Genomic DNA, 21,173 nt, shown 5'->3' on the forward strand with positions numbered 1-21,173 from the left:
TGTTCCTGCTCGCAAAGCCATTTAAACGAGCGCACCCAGTTTCGTTATTTTTGGTGCAGTAATCTTTCCGCTTCTTGTACATCTGTACTCACGTTGGAATATTTGAGCTTTTTCAGGTTGTCTCGTAGTTTTTTTTTGCTGAACGGATGTTTGTGTTTAAAGTTGTCATGACGACATCCAGTTTTGACTCTAATAAATTTTGTTGAGAGAGGCGTGTACTCAACATGGCTTACTCCATGTGCAAAACCCAAACCTAATGTTTGTGTGAGCTTCGAGATCTCCAAAGGTGTTATGCATAAGCGATTGAGGCCTAGATTTATCTCCAATCGCTTGTTATACATGTCAGTAGATGGACTTTTCTTCATGAGCCACTGGAGACTAACTTCATCATGATTGCTATTTCTCATTCTCAGGATCTCCAAGGACTTAATCTTGGCAGTAAATTAAAATGAGGTTCAGATATAATCAATTGTTTTGTGAATTTGATTTCCATGCTAAATCGCCCTAGCAGGAATTTCCCTGCTAGCGCTAGTTTGCCCATTCAACATTAAACAGTTCCTTTCTGCCATTTCGGTCCACCATATGGTGCTTTGCATAGTATGGGATTTTTCTTTGATGTTCTTCACTTGCCCATCAGAATCAATCCAGGAGTGATTGAGATCCCCACATACAATGACAGAGTATTTCTGGAAATCTAACATGAATCTATCCATCATCCGTGTGACTGATGAGATGAAGTGTCTAGCAACTATTTTGGCCGGGTCCCAGTATACATTTACTAGAAGAAGGAACTCGTCTGACCCATAGTCATCAGCTGCAATTTGTATGATGGTGCCTTGGACAAAGATGTTTGGATGCATTGGTCTACATACTCGCCACCCAGGTTGGTTTTTCACCGATGTTAAAAGACCTGAGAAAGGTCGGCCTGTGACATTTTTCTGAGCCGGATTCAATATCACAGAACAGCCTTCACAAATGAGTTCAGTTCGCATCCAAGTTTCCTACAAATATATCAGGTTATGTGCCTCACTAACCAGTTTGTTGTCCTGAAAGAAATGTAAAAAGCCTCTGGTATACCATGAGATCAGTGAATCGCCCTGAATTTCACTATGACCAGGGAGCTAGTGATGATTTGAGGAGGAGCCGCTTACGACAGATGAGTAAGTGTTCCGTTCTGCCCAGGACAACCTTTTATCTGTTTCTGGTCTTTCTTCTCCAAAGTGTTTCTACAGAGTTGGCCTTCTATTATCATTTCGTGAAGGGTTGAATGGGCTGGAAGATGGTTTGGGTGCAGCAGCAACTTTCGCTTGTCTCCTGCGACCTGTGGGATTACCTAGTGCGTATTCAAATGCTAAGAACTCGTCCTTGGCGGCTCTCAAGGTATTAGCCACCAGGCGGGAGTGCACGTGGAGTATAACCCAGTCTGAGTGATGTTCATATTTATATTCAACTATTTGAATGTTGTCAGACTCTATGAGGCTTAAAGCTGGAATACAATGCAACAGTTTCATGATATTTCGTCTGTTAAAGATAACCAAATTAATATCTTTTAATGTATATTTGATTTTTTTATTTTATTAATTTTTTTGTTGTGTTTGGTTTGTTTAACAAACTCTTATAAAAAAAACCTTTTACATTTACCAGTTTTTGAAATACTTCTACAGTTTCATATGTACAATAAAAAAAAACTGAGAATCATATTTACAGTTATTACAAATAAGCATCTCTTATCGTATTCCTACTACTTCACAGAAATAATTAGAACTGTCGCATTGCCAAATTCAATTCATCAATATGCCAATGCAATATAATACGAACAATATCCACTGTATACACCGGATTAATCCGATTATCGATCAAATATTCACCCGCAGATACAGAGATTCAAATACAGTGTACGTGAAATTTCATTTTTAAGTAATAACCAAAACCCAATAGCCTCCTATCCTCTATTTAATGCCATATCAAATGTCTGAAGGTCTCCTTGTGAATTTGTGATACGCAAATGAAGAGTGCATGACTATCTGTAAGCCTCTTCAGCACCTAACAAGGTTATTGCTCAAGCATGTATGGTCAGAAAATTCCCTACACACTTATATGAATCAGGTTTCTACCCCTTCTCTACTTGCAATGATTGTCAGGCATGCAGGTTACATGACTTTTCCACAGCGGTCAGCTAGACGCAGATAGCTTTTGCTGTAGTTCTACATCAATAATGTACAATAGACGTACCAGGGCTAGAACCAACGTGACATTTGTCCCCCACATACAACGGATCCACAGCCATTCCCTCCCACACAACGTGGAGCTAATATTAGCCTCCCAAAAGTAGCGTGCCGATATGTCTAAACCTTCCAGCCATCACCTCTTTGTTTTTGCATGTATCAAAGTAACAGCAGTACACTGGAAGATGTTTTAATTATTCTTTCTTTGTAAAGTTTGCACAAAACCGACACACACCAAAATTCACCTCTCTGGGTTCTTTACACCAGAATTGCATTTTTTCATTGGTGGCAAACTGATTAAGTTTCAAACGAAAATACGTATCACGGGCCATTTTGCCAGGAAATTGAACCAGATATCTCGATCTTGGTGTACGTTTGGTAAGAAAATGTGCAATTTCAGTGTACAGTTTAGACTTTGGAATGGTCTCAATAATAGGTATCCAGTCATATTCGAAAAGCTTATTTTTTACATAAGTGGGACGCAACCGAAGGTCTCCAATCGTCACATTAATGCTGTCCAATAGAGCTAACGTTTCCGCATGACATCTTTTAATGGAGTTTGGAGGATTTTCTGCCATCATGTTGGAAATGTTCTCATACAAGGAACTCTGCGGTGGGTCCAACATTTTGGAAAAATTGTTGAGACACCTCCAATTGAGTCGAGCTGCGAGCGATATTAAACCAAGTTTGTGTCGCAACACTGCACTAGGTGCTGAATTGGAGAGCCTCAGAGTTTTTTTCCACATCAAAGCTTGTTCCTGATTTAAATGAGGACCAATTTTCAAAAGGCACATATCCAGACCGTAAAGAACCACAGCCTCAACTTTCAAAATATAATACTCGAATAGTGGAGTCATAGAATATTCGCAGTATCTGCTATATATGATTTTCATTTGCGAACATAAGAGTTTGATCTTATCTTTAATCATTCATTTCCACATGATTTTTGACGCGATTTTACATAGATTGTATCCAAGATACTTGACTGAAGGGGCTCGTTCTATTCGAGAACCATCCAGCGACCATTTATATGCAACTAATTTCTTACTGTAGTTGTTAAATATGATAATATTGGATTTCGCTGGATTTGCCTTCAGATTGTGTGAATACGCATACGATGCAAAAAGTTCCAGTTTATTTTGCAAGCCAAATGGCATCAGATGAAACAGTAGTATATCGTCCACAAATGCCAACCATTGTATTTTCAAGTTACCAAGCTTAGCAGGATAAATCACTTTCCCTTGCCATATGTTATCCATGTCACACAAGTACGCATTAAACAGGGTAGCCGCTAGATTGCATCCTTGTCTGACTTCAATGAAGGTGGCAATTACATCGGTCAGAGTTCCCTGTTTGTTGATACGGACGCGCACATAAGTAACAAAATCAGCATATGGAGGAGAGTAGGATCAAATCCTATGTTAGCTAGTTTGGACCACAGCAAAGTGCGGATTACTGTGTCGAAGGCTGCCATTAAGTCTAAAGATGCCATATATATCGGGCCACATTCGCCATTTCTCACTTTTGCCAAAAGATGCGCTATAATAGTGGCGTTCAAGGGGGTACCCATTGAACGGCGAAATCCCACTTGAAAAAGTGATAGCATATTTGTACATTTCACGTGGGTTTCTAATTCTTTGAGAATAAGAGTCGAGAACAGATTCTCAGATGTATCTAATAATGCAATGGCTCTATAGCTCGCTGGATCTTCATGTCTACTTTTTTCCATATAGGGACCACAATCGTAGTGTTGCATGATGTGGGTATCCTGTGTGATCTAATGATGTTATCATATTTTATTTTGCAGGCATAGGCCCAAAAACTAGGGTCTTGTTTCATAACACATGCAGGAATCCCATCTGGACCTGGAGCTTTCGAGTATTTCAACTTTAATATTGCCTATTCTATATCTTTTACCGACCACGGGCAGGACAAGGAAGTAGGAGGGATTGCATAGCAAGGGGTCTTATTACGGAATCTAGAGGGCAATTGATATTTATCTTGAAAAAAGGTAGCCCATGTTGATGCCGATATAGGGGATTCCAGACCATCTATCCTTTTGTCAAAGCCAAGTTGCAGCATGGCCCACATGGATCTCCTGTTGTTCGTGCAAAGATAAGAGACCATATTTTTATTGTTTTGGATGTTAAGGCCCCATTTTATATTACAGCATTTATTGTTGTATGTATTACAGATATTTCTTTTCAGAATTAGGTATTCTGTGGTTGTAGGACACGTCTTCCCTAGTCTGCAAATCTGTCTATTTTCAAGACATTTTAGTCTGTGAATCTCACTATTGCGGTGTGAGAAATTGTTATTTCCCTGCATTGGGCAAGATCCACCTAGTCACAGCAGCGTATCTGCTATCAGCTCGGTGAAGTACTTCTCAATCCTACTAATGTCGCTGCAAACCTGGGGTAATGAACCTGACCATGTGGCTGCCTTTTTAATAATTTTGTTTAATTTACAGCATAGATTATCATTCCATTTTATGGATATGGATGTACGCTCGATCTCTACACATGATAGCACAGGATCATTTGGAAGTGAGGATCCATTCACACTAATGGTTGTACCAATAATTTCATGATCTCCCAAATGTACATCTAGAGTGAATATGGGGGTTGCTAATGGAGCAAGGGTATGTGAAACATCTATATCACCAATTCTGGAGTTTTGCTTATCCCGCTGCCAAGAATAAGGTAAAGCTTTGGAACAAAACTCCTGTAAATAGATGTGCCAACTTTCCAAAAAGTATCTCCATCTTTCGCCATTAGATTGTGCCTGAAGTTGATGGACAGAGGGAGCGTACCTAAGGTTCTTAGAAGCATGTCCAATGCAAAATGCATTCAAGTTGCCTCCAATGACAATATGATTTTGAGAATGACGGGAATAGATATCCTCCAGAATTAAATTCAGCTGATTCAACATTGCATCCAAGGGTAAATTCCGAGGGTTCCAATATATATCAATTACAAAAATGGCACATGAGATTCAACAATGAACGAAAATTCAATAACTAATATATTGTCCATATCCTGTACCAGCTTTGACCTGGTATTTAGAGTATTATTAAGACTAATTGCAAGCCCTCCATAGGGACGACCCCCCTACCAAATTTGGCCTTCGCTACATACGTAGTAAAGCCGTTCACCATGAAGTTACATGTATTCATGGATTCCTGTACTATGATTATAGAAGTTTGAGCGTGTGAAGGGAAGTTATGCAGCTATGTATTGAAGTTTCTAAACCCACAGGTATTCCAGGATAAGATGGATAAATCATGGTTACTATGAGGAGTTTGTGGTTGGCTTTACTTCATTTAGAGTCTTTGCCAAGGGGATAAACCATGACCAATCCTTAATTGCCGCGGTCAGGTTGGCATTTTGGGAGAGTGCAGATATTTCTGCAACCTTAAGGCCTTGCCCTATTACGGAAGATTCTTCATTAGTAGAATACCTAGGAGGTTGGAATCGTAGGAAGGTTTTTGCCGTCTCGTGAGACTCAAATTGAAAAAGTTCTAGCCCTAGAAGTTCAAAGTCCATGCTGTATTCACACATCATCTTAGTTATTATAAGAGAGTGAGTCTTACATACTATTCTATTGTTATTAGTGTTGTGAAGTTTGATCCATTCGATATCATCTGATCTCAAATTTCTTAAGAATGGAATGAGATTGAAAATTTGCAATAGATGCGACCGGTTAATCCTTTTCTTACCATTTACATCCTCTTTACTTTGCCAACCTATTATGTTCACCATTTCATTGTCAAATTAATTGGTAACTGTAAAAGGGGGCTCCAGAAGGGGACCTATATGATTCACCTGTGCACTTATTCTGTCAGCAATAGATGGTAGCTTGGGATTTGGGTTACCCTTCTAAGTCGCGTCATTGTCGAATGACTGTTCCACCTCTGTCTTGGGCAGAGAATAAGCAACAGTCCCAGTTTCCTTCAGTAGAGGAGGAACTGTGTTAGGTTTCAGTTCCATATCAGCCTTCATTTTTTTAGTTATTAGCTCTGAGTTTAGACGATCCCTTTAGTGGGAAAAAAGAAGAGAGTTGGGATTGCTTAGATGGTTTATGTTTGACAAGCATTGGCGCAACTGAAGGAGGTTGCAGTACCACTTTGTTCCCCCCCAAGTATCAGTTAATGCACCAGAATTTTCTGTGGAGTCTTTGCCATTCTCCAAAGTTACATTTTTTTCTTTGTTTTTTTTTTCTTTGCATTCTTTGTTTTATTACCCTCATCATTCGGGGCTACCATACCTGTTTTGGATATCTCGAGCGCTTTTTTGCTTTCATCATCCAGCTGATCTAGATCTAATATGCCCTCTTCAGCTGGATTAATACACGAGGTGTCACCCTACTGGTTACCATTATTGCCAGTTAGTGAAGAACTCCCTGACTCCTCGGTTCCAATGACCTTCACCTCCTGTTAAGTCCGTGAATTTCTTTTAAGATGGCGAGTGTGAATGCGTTTTTGTCTATGAGACATATAGGGACCAGAAGTAAACCCCCTGTTGCCAATAGGTGGAGAAAAGGGTGCCATGCTTCCTGTCTCTTCTCCTCCCAGCCTTTCTTTTTCCTCTTCGGTCAAATCGGTGAGGGCAGAAGGGCTATCAATAGATGCACCACTGACAGCTTGATTAATCAGTGGAGAATGCAAGGGGTAAGTAGTGAGAGGGTGTGTTAGTCTCCATGCTAGCTGTGTTATCAAAGATTCAAGCATGTCTAATTTTGTGCTGATTGTATCAATGGCTATAGGCACCCTACCGGGTAGCTCAGCTTGTCTGCTTTTGGATAACATCAGCATTGTATCCAAAACTTTGGCATATGATCTCGAGGAGGCTACAAATGGTTTCTCAGATAAGCTGGTTTGTACAGTCATGAGTGTACTATGAGTTCTTGTGTTTGTGTGGACTCTGAATTAACAAGATACTCACTATTTTGAATGATTTTGGTTACATTTGTAAGGATAACTTTGCCATTCCCGATTAGATATCCCTCTATTTTACTTATTTTCATGAGGGTTTCATTAGATGTCTGTTTCAGTTCTCTAATTTCCAAATGTGTTAGTTAGTGGCCTCTATCTAGTAAATAAAAATCCTTGTCAATACAGGGAATGTGTGTTCTGCATTTTCAAAATCGTTAAGTGCATTTGACATGCCCAGAGATGCAATTTGAGATGCTTCGTGGGCTACCAATGATATCTGTTTTGCATCCACTTGACTGGAGCAGGCTCTAGCACCTTCGACTGAGGTTTGATTTACCTCAAAACTTTGCAAGTTGTTACTAAAAGAAGGAATGGATGCAATCAGTGGAGCTATAATGGGGACAAAAGGTCCCACCGAAAGGGATTGGGAACTATCCACGTCTACAGATCTAGCTCCAAAGAGGTGCACCTCCTCTATGCCTCCATGTCTGGGATTAACAGGAGTAGATGGTCCCAAAGACATACAAACACGTTTTCCCAATTCAGCCATTGTGGTAGGGGCCAGCATTGAGTCATCAGAGATGCGCTGGTTGAAGATATCTCCAGGTACAATTGCAGATTGAATGTGTTTTTGATCTTCTCGCATGCTCGCATGCTCAGAAAACTATGCTGGACTGAGCGCTCACCTTCATACATTTCTTTCCGGGGAAATGAGGCTGTACCCTGTGTGTACATGCTAGGTGCCTGTGCCCTTTTTCTTTTTTTATCCTGCTGTTGTCACCAATATCTAGGCATTTCTTTAGGCTACAGAGGCTAAGAATTGGCAATTCCTCTATTGTTTCTCTGCAAGCTTTCTCTCTGACCCTGGCTAATATAAACCTCCATTTTCTCCCATAGATACTACCAATCTACTGTCACCTGTATTTCAGGTACTGACCCTAGCAGCAGATCTGTGTTACATTTCCTTCTTCCATTTGGTTCTAATAATTTGTCCTTTCTTTACAGCTTGGTGAAAGCGCTGTGGGTATCCCAGCTCTTTTGGGTAATTTACCATCTTGGCTGTTATCTAAAACAGCAGGAAGGTCCATTGCCAAAAAGAGTTCCCTCAGTGAGAGGGGGTCCGGTTTGGGTATTTCCCCACTGGGAATTACATCAGCAGTGACTGAAGATTCTGGACTCATTGAACAGCTCTCATCTGGTCCTTAGCCAACGCCCCGGCCAGTCTGCATGGTGGTGAGTCTAACAGAATCAGAAGCCTTAAGAAAGAAAGCCAATGGATCCCACAGAGTCATTGGCACAGCTTGTGCAGATGGTCCCTAAACTCAGGTCAGACTTGGTCTCTGCACAAGATAACCTTTGACAAAGAATTGATGTCCTTCAGAAAATGGTGACCCCCCCTGCACCACAGATCTCTGAGAAAGCAAGTGCTTCTGCCTCGAGTTCTGTTTTTCCCACTCCCGGGAAAGAATCGTCTCCGATAGTCATCTCTACGCAGTTCCCCTTGGTCCCACCTGAACGGTTTACGGGGGATCCTAAGCAGTATCACACATTTCTGAACCAGTGCAAACTACACTTTTTGTGTCGACCTGCGTCATTCCCCACTTCTACTACCAAGGCTGCCTTTGTTCTATCTCATTTGGGAGGTACTGCCGCTGCTTGGGCCAACCCCCAGTTGGAGTCCAATAGCAATTGCTATATGATTGTGATGCCCTTCTTTCTCCCTTGAGTCGAGTCTTTGATACTCGATACACTACTCTGGCCTCTGATCTAGAGCTCCTTAAACTCAGGCAAGGTACTTCCTCCTTGATATCCTACCTAGCCTGTTTCAATCAGCTCGCCACTGAAACCGATTGGCCTGAGGGCAAAAAAAAGCAGTATTTTACCAAGGTCTTTCAGAAGAACTAAAAGACACGTTATCCATGTTTCCTGTAGTACCCATGGACTATGGTGAACTTTTGGATATGGCACTCCAAATCGATGCCCGTAGGGTAGAAAGGAAGGGCAAGAAATGTCTGGCTCTTCCCCCCATGGTTGCCGATACTTCCTCAGTCTCTTCCCAGGCACCTGAACCCATGCATATCAGAACTATTAGGGGGCCCCTTACCCCAGCTCAACGAGAACACCGTAGAAAAAGCAATCTCTGTATGTACTGTGGGTCCTCTGATCACTTGTTACCCGATTGCAATAAGAAACCAAAAAAGAAATCGGGAAACGCCAAATCCCGACAGTAGAAAAAGTCCTTTGTAGGGAAAACCTGTTTTGGACTCTATGGTAGGCAGCCCACCATCATTATTCAGTCTTCAGGTCACCTTTTTGACAGCAAATGGGATGTCTTTTCCTGCCTTGGCCATTATCGATTCTGGAGCCACAGGAAATTACGTCGATCAGGATTTTGCAACATCCTCGGATATTGCCCTCATCAACAAATCTCAACCCAAGATGGTCAGTGCAGTGTATGGTTCCGCTCTAGTTTTGGGTCTGGTAACTCAACATACGGTGCCACTCACAATGTGTACTACTGATGGGCATACTGAAAAGATCACTTTTGACGTTATCAAGGCTCCAGCCTACAGAATCATTTTGGGGTTTCCCTGGCTACAGCTCCATAACCCTGTGATTGATTGGGCTCTGGGTACTATTCAGTTCCCTTCGCTGTCCTGTAACGGCCAGTGTCTACTTATTCATAGTATTTCGGTGCTCACTCCTGGCCATGCCTTAGCCACCGTCTCACCGTCTATCGGGGCCATCCCCACAGAACCTATTGTAGCAATACCTCTTGAGTATTCAGCTTTTTCCAATGTATTTGATAAGAAAATGGCAGAAACCCTTCCTCCGCATTAAGCCTATGACTGCCCAATTGAGCTGATCCCAGGTGCTAAGATTCCATCGTGCAGGGAGTATTTTTTATCCCTTAAGGAGGATGCTGCACTCAAGGAATATCTGGACAAGGCATTGTCTATGGGTTTCATTCGGCCTTCCACGTTGCCCGCTGCCTCTCCCATTTTCTTCGTGCCCAAGAAGGAGGGGGACCTCAGGCCCTGTGTTGATTACAGAGCTCTCAATGCGGTGACAGTCAGAAACCAGTACCCCCTCCCGCTGATCTCAGTCTTGCTTGATCAGTTAGGGCAATCCAAGATATTTACCAAACTAGACCTCCGTGGGGCATATAATTTGGTGCGTATGAGGAGTGGAGACGAGTGGAAAACCACCTTTAAGTTGCGGTTTGGACTGTTCGAATACTTAGAAATGCCATTTGGCCTTTGTAATGCCCCAGCTACCTTTCAGGCATTTATGAATGATTTATTTTGGGACATAATGGATCAATATGTAATGATCTATTTGGACAACATCTTGATTTACTTGACATCAAGGTCAGAACACCTCCAACACGTTTCTATGGTCCTTCAACGTCTCTGTGATAATCACTTGTATATTAAGGCCGAAAAGTGCGTGTTTCATGCTACGCAGGTTGAGTTCCTGGGTATTGACCTCACTGATCATGGAATATGAATGTGCTCGTCTAAAGTAAAAGCAGTCCTGGATTGGCCTGCACCTGCATCAATTAAACCTTTGCAGTTCTTTCTAGGTTTCGCAAACTTTTATCGCCATTTTATTCATTCCTTTTCCTCATTGGCCGCTCTGCTCACTGCCCTGATAAGCGCCAAACAACCATTCATATGGTCCAAAGAATCTCAGAAGGCTTTTGAACAACTCAAGATCGCCTTCACCATGGCACCGGTGCTACAGCATCCTGATCCCGATCGCCCAGTCTTTGTTGAGGCGGATGCCTCAGGTTTTGCTGTGGGAGCAGTGTTGTCCCAGACCTGTCCAAATTCGGGGACCATATACCCCGTAGCTTATTTTTCCCACAAACCTACTGCTTATGAGCGGAACTATGCCATTACCGAGAGGGAATTGTTGGCAATAAAGGAAGCCTTTGTTGAGTGGAGGCACCACATCCTGGGAGCTAAACATAGTGTCACCGTCTACTCTGATCATCAGAGTCTCTTGGCTTTCCGATCAATGAAATGCCTTACCACCCGTCAAGCTAGGTGGCATCTGTTCTTTTCTCAATTCCGTTTTACATTAACTTACAGACCTGTTCAGATGCAAGCCTCGGCAGACGCTTGTCTACACATGGAGCAGTCCCCCACCTGTATTGAACCTATTCCTGTGTTACACAGCAATGTGGTCTGTGGTTGTTCAGTCCAACCTTCACTACGAACACTTCTGGAGGAATGGGCATCTTTGAACCCCTCCGAAGTTAGAGACCTCAATTTAGACATCTTGGACAGTCGCCCCTTCATCCAACGGAGAGTTTTATTCCCACCGGGACCGGCTCATCTCCTTGCCCTACATTGGGCTCATGATTCCATTAACGCTGTGTACCTTGGCAAGCAGAAAACTATTGAATCTCTTAGACGTTGGTCTTGATGGCCTTCTATGTCTAGGGATGATGTTGATCATCTGGCATCTTGTGCAATCTGTGCTCAGTGTAAGTCATCCAAATCTAAACCAATGGGTTTGTTGCAACACCTTCCGGTGCCATATAAGCCATGGCTCATGATATTGATGCATTTGTGGTGGACTTACCCAAAACTAAAGGTTTTGACACAATCCTGGTTGTGGTTGATTATTTTATTAAATACGCATTGCCACCGCTCCTGTGTTGGCCAATCTGTTCCTGTCCAACGTCTTTCAGAGGTTTGGCCTTCCATCGATTATAATCACAGCAGGAGATCCCAATTCACCGCCCGTTATGGAGGACTTTGATGACTACATTGCTCATTAATGATCGTTTCTCTTCTTCCTATCATCCTCAAACGGATGGCCAAACAGAGCGCACCAGCACTACGATGGAGCAATATTTACGCTGTTTGTGCCTCCAGTTCCAACATTCATGGTTACAAGCTCTGTCTCATTCTCAGTTTGCATACAATAATTCATTGCAATCGGCCACCAGATCATCCCCATTTTATTCTCTATACGGGTTTCATCCGCGCTCTTTGCCCTTGGACACATATTTGCCAATTGCTAATCCGGCTGCTAGTGCGTGCGTGAGGGATTTGAATCATCTTCAGTGAGATGTACGGTCTTACCTTCTACATGCTCAGGTGCGAGCAAAAACATGCAGATGTCCACCGTATCCCAGCGCCTGTGTACTGCACGAGCATGAAAGTATGGCTGTCCACACGCCATCTGCGCATCTCTGGATGAAAGAAACTGCTGCCCTGTTTTGTGGGTCCTTACAAGGTGTCCGCAATTATTAACCCTGCTGCCGTCCGTCTGTCTTTACCCTCCAATTGGCGGGTTCATCCAGTTGTTCATGTCTCCGTGTTGAAGCCCTGTCCTCCAGATTCCCGGTTGCCTGTGCACCCTGACCCTGTTCAAGCAGAGGGGAGGAAGAATATGAAGTGGCACGTATTCTGGATGTCAAGGTCTGTAGGGGTACTTTGTATTATCTAGTAGATTGGAAGGCATTTGGCCCTGAAGATCACACATGGGAACCATTGGCCGATAACCACGCTCCTCACCGTCTCTGTTCCTTTCATGCCTCCAGGGGGTTGCGTTATCTTTGGGGGCAGATGCTGTCACACCTGCAGTACAAACCGCACTGCGCCTTTTGCGTTACCCCTTTCTGCAGGACCGAAGACTGCACAGAAGGGCTCCTTTCTGGCAACTCTGGAGTTTGCTAGGGAAACAGAGGCTGTTGTCGTGTAGTCACATTACTGGTCAGCTGACCACTACGTTGCCAGCCAGTAGCACGACACGCCTCCCCAATTCCTGTTCACTTACACTTAAAGGTGTCCGTAACGCCAGACTAGGCGCTTCTGATTAGCGTTACTACTCCAAATCAATTACTGTCGAACTCTTTTGTGAAACTGACTTCGGATATCCCTCTTCGACCACTCTTCTCATCTCGCCCTTGTTACCTGGTTTTTTGAATGGTTGGCTTCTGACCTGGACCGTCTGACTTTGATCCAGCACTCTGCTTACTTCATGGAACTCTCCAAGGCGAGCTCCCGTTCGCAATCTTCCCCCCCAGCACGAGTCCCGTCTTCGAGCTGAGCAGCTCCCTTGTACCCAGCATACTCATGGGATCCATGTCATAACCCTGCTATCGCGGAAACCACCGGTAGTCCCGATCGGTGACCCTTATTGGTTGAGACTCCTCCTCACCGGGTAAGATTGAAACTTTACCTTTATCAACTGGGAATGGTCTTCCACACCTTTTTTTCCTCTGTATCCACCTACCTACAATACCATACTCGGCGATTGTTCTCCATCAGCATATCTGGACAATACATACTGTACTCATTTTTCTCCTCTTTGGAAACTCACCTGAAGATCAGTGTAATAATTCGAACACTCTGCTGTAGATATTGCACCAACCCGTACCTAGTATCGGCCCTCGTTCCGTCCGGGGAGTTCCCTATACTAACCTTCCCTTTTCTTATTTTACCCTGCCGTTGTTACCAATATCTAGGCTTCTCTTTAGGTTATAGAGGGTAAGAATTGGCAATTCCTCTATTGTTTCTCTGCGAGCTTTCTCTCTCACCCTGGCTAATATAAGCCTCCTTTTTCTCCCATAGATACTACCAATCTACTATCACCTGTATTTAAGGTACTGACCCTAGCAGCAGACCTGTGTTACATTTCCTTCTTCCATTTGGTTCTAATCATTTGTCCTTCCTTTACAACTTGGTGAAAGCGGTGTGGGTATCCCCGCTCTTTTGGGTAATTTACTACCTTGGCTGTTAACTAAAACAGCAGGAAGGTCCATTGCCAAAAAGAGTTCCCTCAGTGAGAGGGGGTCCGGTTTGGGTATTTCCCCACTGGGAATTACATGAGCAGTGATTGAAGATTCTGTACTCATTGAACAGCTCATGTCTGGTCCTGAGCCAATGCCCTGGCCTGTCTGCACAGTGGTGAGTCTAACACCATCTGACTCTGTGTCCGTGGACCGGATAGGGTATTTGAAGTGTATACAAGTGAAGAGAGGCTGCAGCAGGGCTCACGGCTTCTCTCTCTCGCCTGACACAAAGACTCTCCGGCTGACTCTGTGTCCGCTCCACGGGCCGCACAGGGTATTTGAAGTGAATACATGTGAAGAGACACTGCAACAGGGCTCACGGCTTCTCTCTCTCTCCTGACACAAAGACTCTCCGTCTGACTCTGCGTCCGCTCTGTGGACTGGATAGGGTATTTGAAGTGAATACAAGTGAAGAGAGACTGCAGCAGGGCTCACGGCTTCTCTCTCTCTCCTGACATAAAGACTCTCTGTCTGACTCTGCCTACCTAGACTATATTGTTAAAGAAAGCCACAATACGTTCAAAGATTGATTCGCAACATCAACCTTTTCACGCCGTGTTCAGATCTATGTGGGAATTCATTTTAATAATTCCAAATAATGCTAAGAAGTTACAAGATGAGGTGAAAGAAAGAATTGCGCTAACACTAGAAAAACAAGAACAGGGTGATCAGAGAATTAGAACAGTCTATACAAGTTATTAAGGTATGGATAGGGTTGCTTAGAGAGTGGAACAAAGACAAAAGTCAAGATGGTGTAGGCTGTGTGTTTCTATGGGATGGGAAATACTCAGAGGCTGTTCTTAAATTTGGGATTAGGAACAGTCAACTGGGTTCTGGACTCCAGGGCTCGGGCCAACAGGTAGCGGTGGACTCTCCTAGCAGAACAACAGCTGGGCCTGTCTGGTCACTAGATAATAAGTACAGCTGGATGGCAGAGATGCAGCGGGCATGCAGTTATTGGGCAAAAGGCTGGTCTGGCCTCAGGATGTTTCCCAGAAAGGTACCACAGTTTTCCCCTTGGTTATTGGGATTTTTAGTGGGCTTTCTGGATTAAGGCCTTGCTGGGATAAGATCAGCAATACTTTGACTTTACAGTGGCATCTGGTATCTGGCAAGATGAATGTAGAAGATCAGGAATGCAGGCACAGGAAATACAGGAAAGAGTCTGTCTACAGTTCTGTCAGCCACACTTATTTATAAGGCATGGTGACAACATAGGATGATGTGGTGGGACAGGCTTAATTTAGGCAAGCCCTAACAACTGGATTGGTCAGGGGTAATGGTTGCCGCCTTGCTGTCAGCTGGTTGGGTTTCAGGGGCATGATGTCAGATTCATGATGCAAGCTTTACAATGTCCAGTACCTCCCACAGTTAATTTTGCCACAACACAGTTTTGATATAACTGGCACATTTCTACAGCTGGGGCATCTTAACAAATTATATGAGCAGGTTACATATTTTACGCAGAGCATGACAGTCCAAATCTTCAGTTTATAAGACATTGTTTCACCCTTTTAATAATTTTTTGTCATTTTAGTGAGAACCGCTTCACCCAAAATCCCACAACTTTAGGTGTGCGTACATATTATCATAGGGCATATTTCTGTTAATTTTTAATGTTCCACCAAGTGTACTTTTACCATGATTCATATTTTCCTGGCATGCTATGGACATCCGTGGCATCTTGTTTAGAAGCCACGAAAATCACATTTAAACTGTCAAAGTTTTACATTTCTGCAGTTACAAAATCAACAGTCTTAAAAGTGTATTCAACAAATAGTATTTTGAGACAAATGGGCAGTCTTTGTCCTTCACTTGGACCATTTTTTTCTCTTCAGCTACCATCAACTGTCAGTTCAGCCCATTGTGGCCAGGGGCTTTCCCAGTGTAATTGAATGTTTATTGCCACTTTCACACTTCACAGGTAGGTGTCCCAGTATGTATTGTCCCAGCCTGGAGCACAGACAAATGTGTGACAAAGCATGTGAACTTTCTTTGTCTTGGTTCATTCAAAGTTTACCATACTAGTAATTATCACTTTCCTGTTCCAGAAGGTTATGGTGGCCCCTTTTGTGGGAAGGCCTTCTCTTAGGCAGCAGGTAAAACCTGTAATGGGGCTTCCAAAATCCAGCAAATGCATTTTAATTCCTTTATTTTCTTTTATTTTGTCTAGAATCAAAAACAAGCCTGTTGAATATAACATCCTTTATATGGTCCCAGCAATAAACCCCCTTTACATTGTTAAACAAGGACAGGGCCTTAGCCAACCTACACTTTTAAAACACGTATTTTATATATTTGCAAAAGTACATTTAAACACGGTGTGAGGCCTGCTGGCATGCTCCTTTCAAAGGTTCCATCTGAATTTCCCACATTGTTCTTCAATCATATTCAGTATCTTTTATACAGAAATTTGTTTAAAACACTGATGCACTGAAATTGACATAGGCCCAGAGAGCCAGGGCCTCTTTGAAGCTTTGATCTTTTACATTGTGAAGCCCAAAAGTAACGTGTTTCCCGTGTAGCTGAAGGAAAGCTTCTTTTGATTCCTCAGATCTGAATAACAGCCTGTCATTCAGGGATACTGCTCTTTTCTGCTGGAGCACAATGTGAATATGGATGGGCATGGCAGGGCCTCATTGATTAAAGTAGTGTGATGAGGAACAGAGGAAAATAGCATCAGGGCAGCAACCTTTTTCATGTAAAATTTTTCCTTTTCAATGGGAACTTGTTTAGCAAACAGCAGAGCAGAGCTGTTTTTCCATTAGCTTCTTTTGGTGCACACAAGAACACATACTGGCGGCCTTTCTCAGTGTGCTCCCTGCCCCAACTAGTGCATTATGAGCTGGCAAGATGCTGCAGCCATCTTTTCGTAGCTGCAAAACACAGTTTTTGATGCGGGGCAATGGTGCTCCAAGGAGCCAGCGCAGCCATTTCGCTGTTTCTGCTGAAGTGCAGCTTGGTTATGGATGGGAGTACTGCTGAGTGGGTAAATATATCCCACAAATTCCCCCCCAACTCTTCTGAGATTCCTTGTCGAGGGAGAGTAGGGCCTAGTGGGATTCATCAATGGGGCAAAGTAGGGTTCATCAGTTGGAGTCCTTCTTCCATCATGAAGTTTTATGCCACGATCCTCCCTTTGTTTCTCATTGGATTGTGGAGTGACACCCACAGTTTTCTCTCAGGTCTTTCTTTGTGGCGTGGAGCGACAACCCCAGCTTTTCCTTTGCTCTTTCCTTTCCCGGTCCCGGGGGAGGTCCTCGTTGGTGATGAATGGGAAGAACCAGTACAAATCTATTAAATAAATAAGAACTGGTTACTACATTTTCCCACTGACTGCCTTCCAGGAATGTTGACAGCAGTGGGACACACATACATTCAATATTTAGACAATAAATGTAATTGATCACTCACAAGACACAGATAACTATGGATTTGGCTAGAATTTTGGGGAATTCCTTTCATCCTAACAATGAAGAAAAATGCTCCTTGTTAACTAATTATACCTCTAAACCTGCCTGTTCCCTTTTGGTTCTTCTTTTTCTTGCTCTTACTCCAGATGTCTCCTTTATTTGATTTTCTCTGGGATCCTCAATTTGCTACAAATTGTGCCTAGGGTGACAACTTTTCACTGATTAATATGGACCCATTTCTCTTTTGTCAGCTCTCCTTTGGGCATGCAGATTCTATAGGCTAGGCCTGGGATGGTGACTTCCTTTCCATTTTGAACTTCAACTGTCTACGGTAGCAATGGGGCTGACCGGAAGGCTTTCTTTAGGACTGCCAGGGCCCTGGGATTTACCCTCCAGTTGGGACCGGGCTTAGCAATAACTGGGATCAAAATTAATTTTCAGTCGGTTGAGGATATGGCTGCCCATGTAAAAGGCGGAAGGAACACCTTGCACGACCCATCAATTATGTTAGGCAGAAACCTGTGCAGTTCCCTTAGGGACCACTGCAAAAGATTTAAGACTACAGGTGGTTGGCAGTAAACCCAATTGGTAGCAGTCTGTACCACCCGGATTTACCTGGTAGCTGTGGCTGAGCAGTCAGACTTCTCTCAAGAAGAGTTAGGCAGTATATAGAGCATATACAATAGGTACAGAGACACAGTAGCACAAGCAAACACTGACCAGAGCTTTGGTGTAAAAGTATATAATTATTTATTTTAAAAGACACACTTGTAAATTACACTAGCACAAAACGGTAAGTAAATTCAACACACAGTCACTATTATATATAAACAACCGTGATTACTTATTAGACAAGTCTTAGTGAGAAACATCACTTATTTTCAGAATGAGGTGAGCGCTTAACCAAAGATGGCACTTTAATAAGTTATATAAAAAGGGGGGGGGAGGCAGAGTTATGAAAGCACACAATTTCAATACTTTTAAATGAACCACAGTCAGGCAGGATAGGCAGAGTCTACTGGAGAGCAAGGAAGTTCAAATGCCAGGCCCACTCTTAGAGAGAGCAAGCGAAATGTGTCCAGGATCACACAGTGGGGTTATGCCCAAAGAGTATATGTAGATAGTTCAAAAAGGATGAGGTCAAGTCAGAAAAGTTTAGTTAATGTGTCCCAGGCTAACCCAGGTTAGAAAGTCGAGGCTTTACTGTCACCACGAGCAATCTGTCGCAAGGGAAGCCAGGCGGGACACAGTACCTGAAATGGGAAGAATGCTCCAGCGGGGGCAGTTGTTTGTGGCAGCGGGTGCAAGTTGGTGTTCCGTCCAGAGGAAGAGGAGGTCTCGACGTGGAGGAAAGATGAAGGTTGTTGCACTGCCAGGGAAGAAACCAGCCGCGGAGTTCTTTGGTTTAAAGGTACTACACTTTTATTTGCGGTAGTGGTAAACCGTGGCATTCCAGTTGCCGGGGTGCTTGGCACAGGCAAGGCGGCCACGTGATGATCCGGGAAGGCAAAAAATAAGGCAAAACTGGTTAGCCCCACCAGTCAAAGGAAGAAGACTCTCCGGACTGGAGATCTCCTCTGTCGTCGGGAAGTGGCTTTTCCCTCTTCGGATTCTTTAGGACCTGTGGTGACTTCTCAAGTTCTAGTCCCCAAAGCCCTGCTTTTATGCAGCAAACCCCCATTCACTCAGCCTAGCTGTCACTCAAACATGCTAAGTGGTGAGCCGGCCGGCTCACCACTGGGCCAATCAGGACAGAGTGCGACTTGAGATGCCAAGGAAACTCAGTCCAGGGTGCCTAAACCCTCCTCCACAACTCCTAAGTACCCCAGACAGAGTAGCACCACTTGGACTGCTTCTGTGGAGAAGCCCGCCAAAAAGGTGGAACAAAGGGCTCGAGTTGGGTTGGAGTCACAGAAGCGAACACAAACGTCATTTTGGAACCGAGTTTCGGCAAAATATACCAACCAGCGATTTTATATTAATTTAATAAACCGGCGGTATGTTCGAGGCTATATTAAAAAGTGGTAACCTCGAACAATGGGAAAATCCCATAGGGATATATTCGCGGTCGAATATAAAAAGTAGTATCCACTGCCACCTGCCAAAACTCGGTCAGGGGGGACTGGACAGTGCCCCCTCGAACAACAGACCCCGGGGCAATCGAACTGCCCCGACCAGTACGTCCACAATATGATGGTTTGTACTGGTTCTGTTCACAATTTAAGACTAGTAAAGCCAATGCTGACTTTACATGCCCTGGGAGACAGTAGTCAGTCCCAGGGTATGGAGTCTATAATGGGGAGTCACTAGGACACCCCTGTGTTACGGCATGGAGGGTGCTGTGTAACACACATACCAAAAACATATGAAACCCTACGGGGTAAAAGACCCCATAGCCCATAACACACATACAACGTCAAAGGAACACCTCAAATCATGTCTAAGAGTGGGAGTAAAAGAGCTCACTCTTAGCAGGAGAAAAAAATAAACCCCAAAAATCCAGCAAAGCTGCTGGGGGACTCACTAGGTTTGGGAAATTAGCCTTTTCAGAGAATTCTCCCTAACAGTTCTATGCTTTTGCCACGTATAGACATTTTTAGCATACAACTGCTAAGCAGAAGGTGTTTGGAATGGGGAATTTCCAGGCCCATACCCACTGATAAACTGAGTCAACAGCGGGCAGGGTCTGGTCTTTTGGGAGATTCCTGAATAATACTTTGCTGATGAAGCCTTCTTCACTATTCAAGTCAACTCGGGTGAGGATAGACTCCTTTCCCTCATTTATCTGAAATGGGAAGAAGAGCTGTTCGCCCTTCTTCTGAATGCCAGCCACACTTTGTGCTGGTTTGTCATCAATTTTGACTATAGAATTGTTTTTTTCAGAATGTAAATTGGGATAACATTTTAAAGTATTTCCTTTTAGTGTGGAATGCCACTTAAAACTGGAAGGAAGGTTCATTTTCAAGAATGGAGAGGAGTTCGCTTCACCAGCTTGTTCTCCTACAGCGATGACTGTAATGTAAGGGGTTTGATTATTATGAAGATGAAACTCAATTTTATCAGATTTCTGTTCAACCATGTGGCATGTGCCATTTACACTAACATGGTTGACACTGTTTCAATTTTATTGGCCTGTTAGTCTGAGTCCAGAGGACCTTGTTCACACAGTTTATTAGGGAGGACAACCTGCACAGGATGTCATTCCCTACTAGACAGGGTTTGCCCTCTGGAGTCACGACTATGTTTCATTTTATGTCGCCCAATTTATATTTCCAAATCTGCAGTCCCCTCGACAGGAATTTCATTCCCATAGAAGTTCTGGAATTGTCCGGCTGATGGGTGAGAGAGATCTGGTGTCTTTCCCCCCTTCTTGAATTTATCTGATCAAAGGCCCTTTTTGACAGAAGAGTGGCTTGGGATCCAGTGTCCACCATTGCTGAAATTGGACATTGCCCTTGCACTTGAACGGGGGTATAAAATTTGCCCTCTTTCTCCTCAAGTGGGCAAAGTTATTGTGCATTTTGGGCAAGCTGGGTGGTCAATTTCTTTATTTTGGACTCTGACACTGTGGCATTTTAGACTAATTTCTGTGTCAGCGTCTGGGGATCTGTAATAAAAATTTGACATCCTGAAATAGTGGAGATTTTGGAATCCCCTGTTTCCCTTAGGTCTGTGCTGCCCCGGCTTACTGGGTGGCAGTCACTACAACAACTTTGTGGAGAGGATCCCTCCATTACTATGTTTTTCTCAGGATGACAGACAATCCTGGGGTTCCGGGATGGGTGACT

The 21,173-nt window shown here is 43.5% G+C and overlaps 1 protein-coding gene across 1 annotated transcript in view; it reads left to right on the forward strand.

Moving 5' to 3' along the window:
* Positions 1–21,173, forward strand: part of LOC138559124 (hepatic and glial cell adhesion molecule-like) — a 472,939-nt gene that overhangs the window by 370,157 nt on the left and 81,609 nt on the right. The window lies entirely within an intron of this gene.

Source organism: Ambystoma mexicanum, unplaced genomic scaffold (genome assembly GCF_040938575.1).
Source record: "Ambystoma mexicanum isolate Mex_15411 unplaced genomic scaffold, UKY_AmexF1_1 Mex_scaf41, whole genome shotgun sequence".
Taxonomy (NCBI): Eukaryota; Metazoa; Chordata; class Amphibia; order Caudata; family Ambystomatidae; genus Ambystoma; species Ambystoma mexicanum.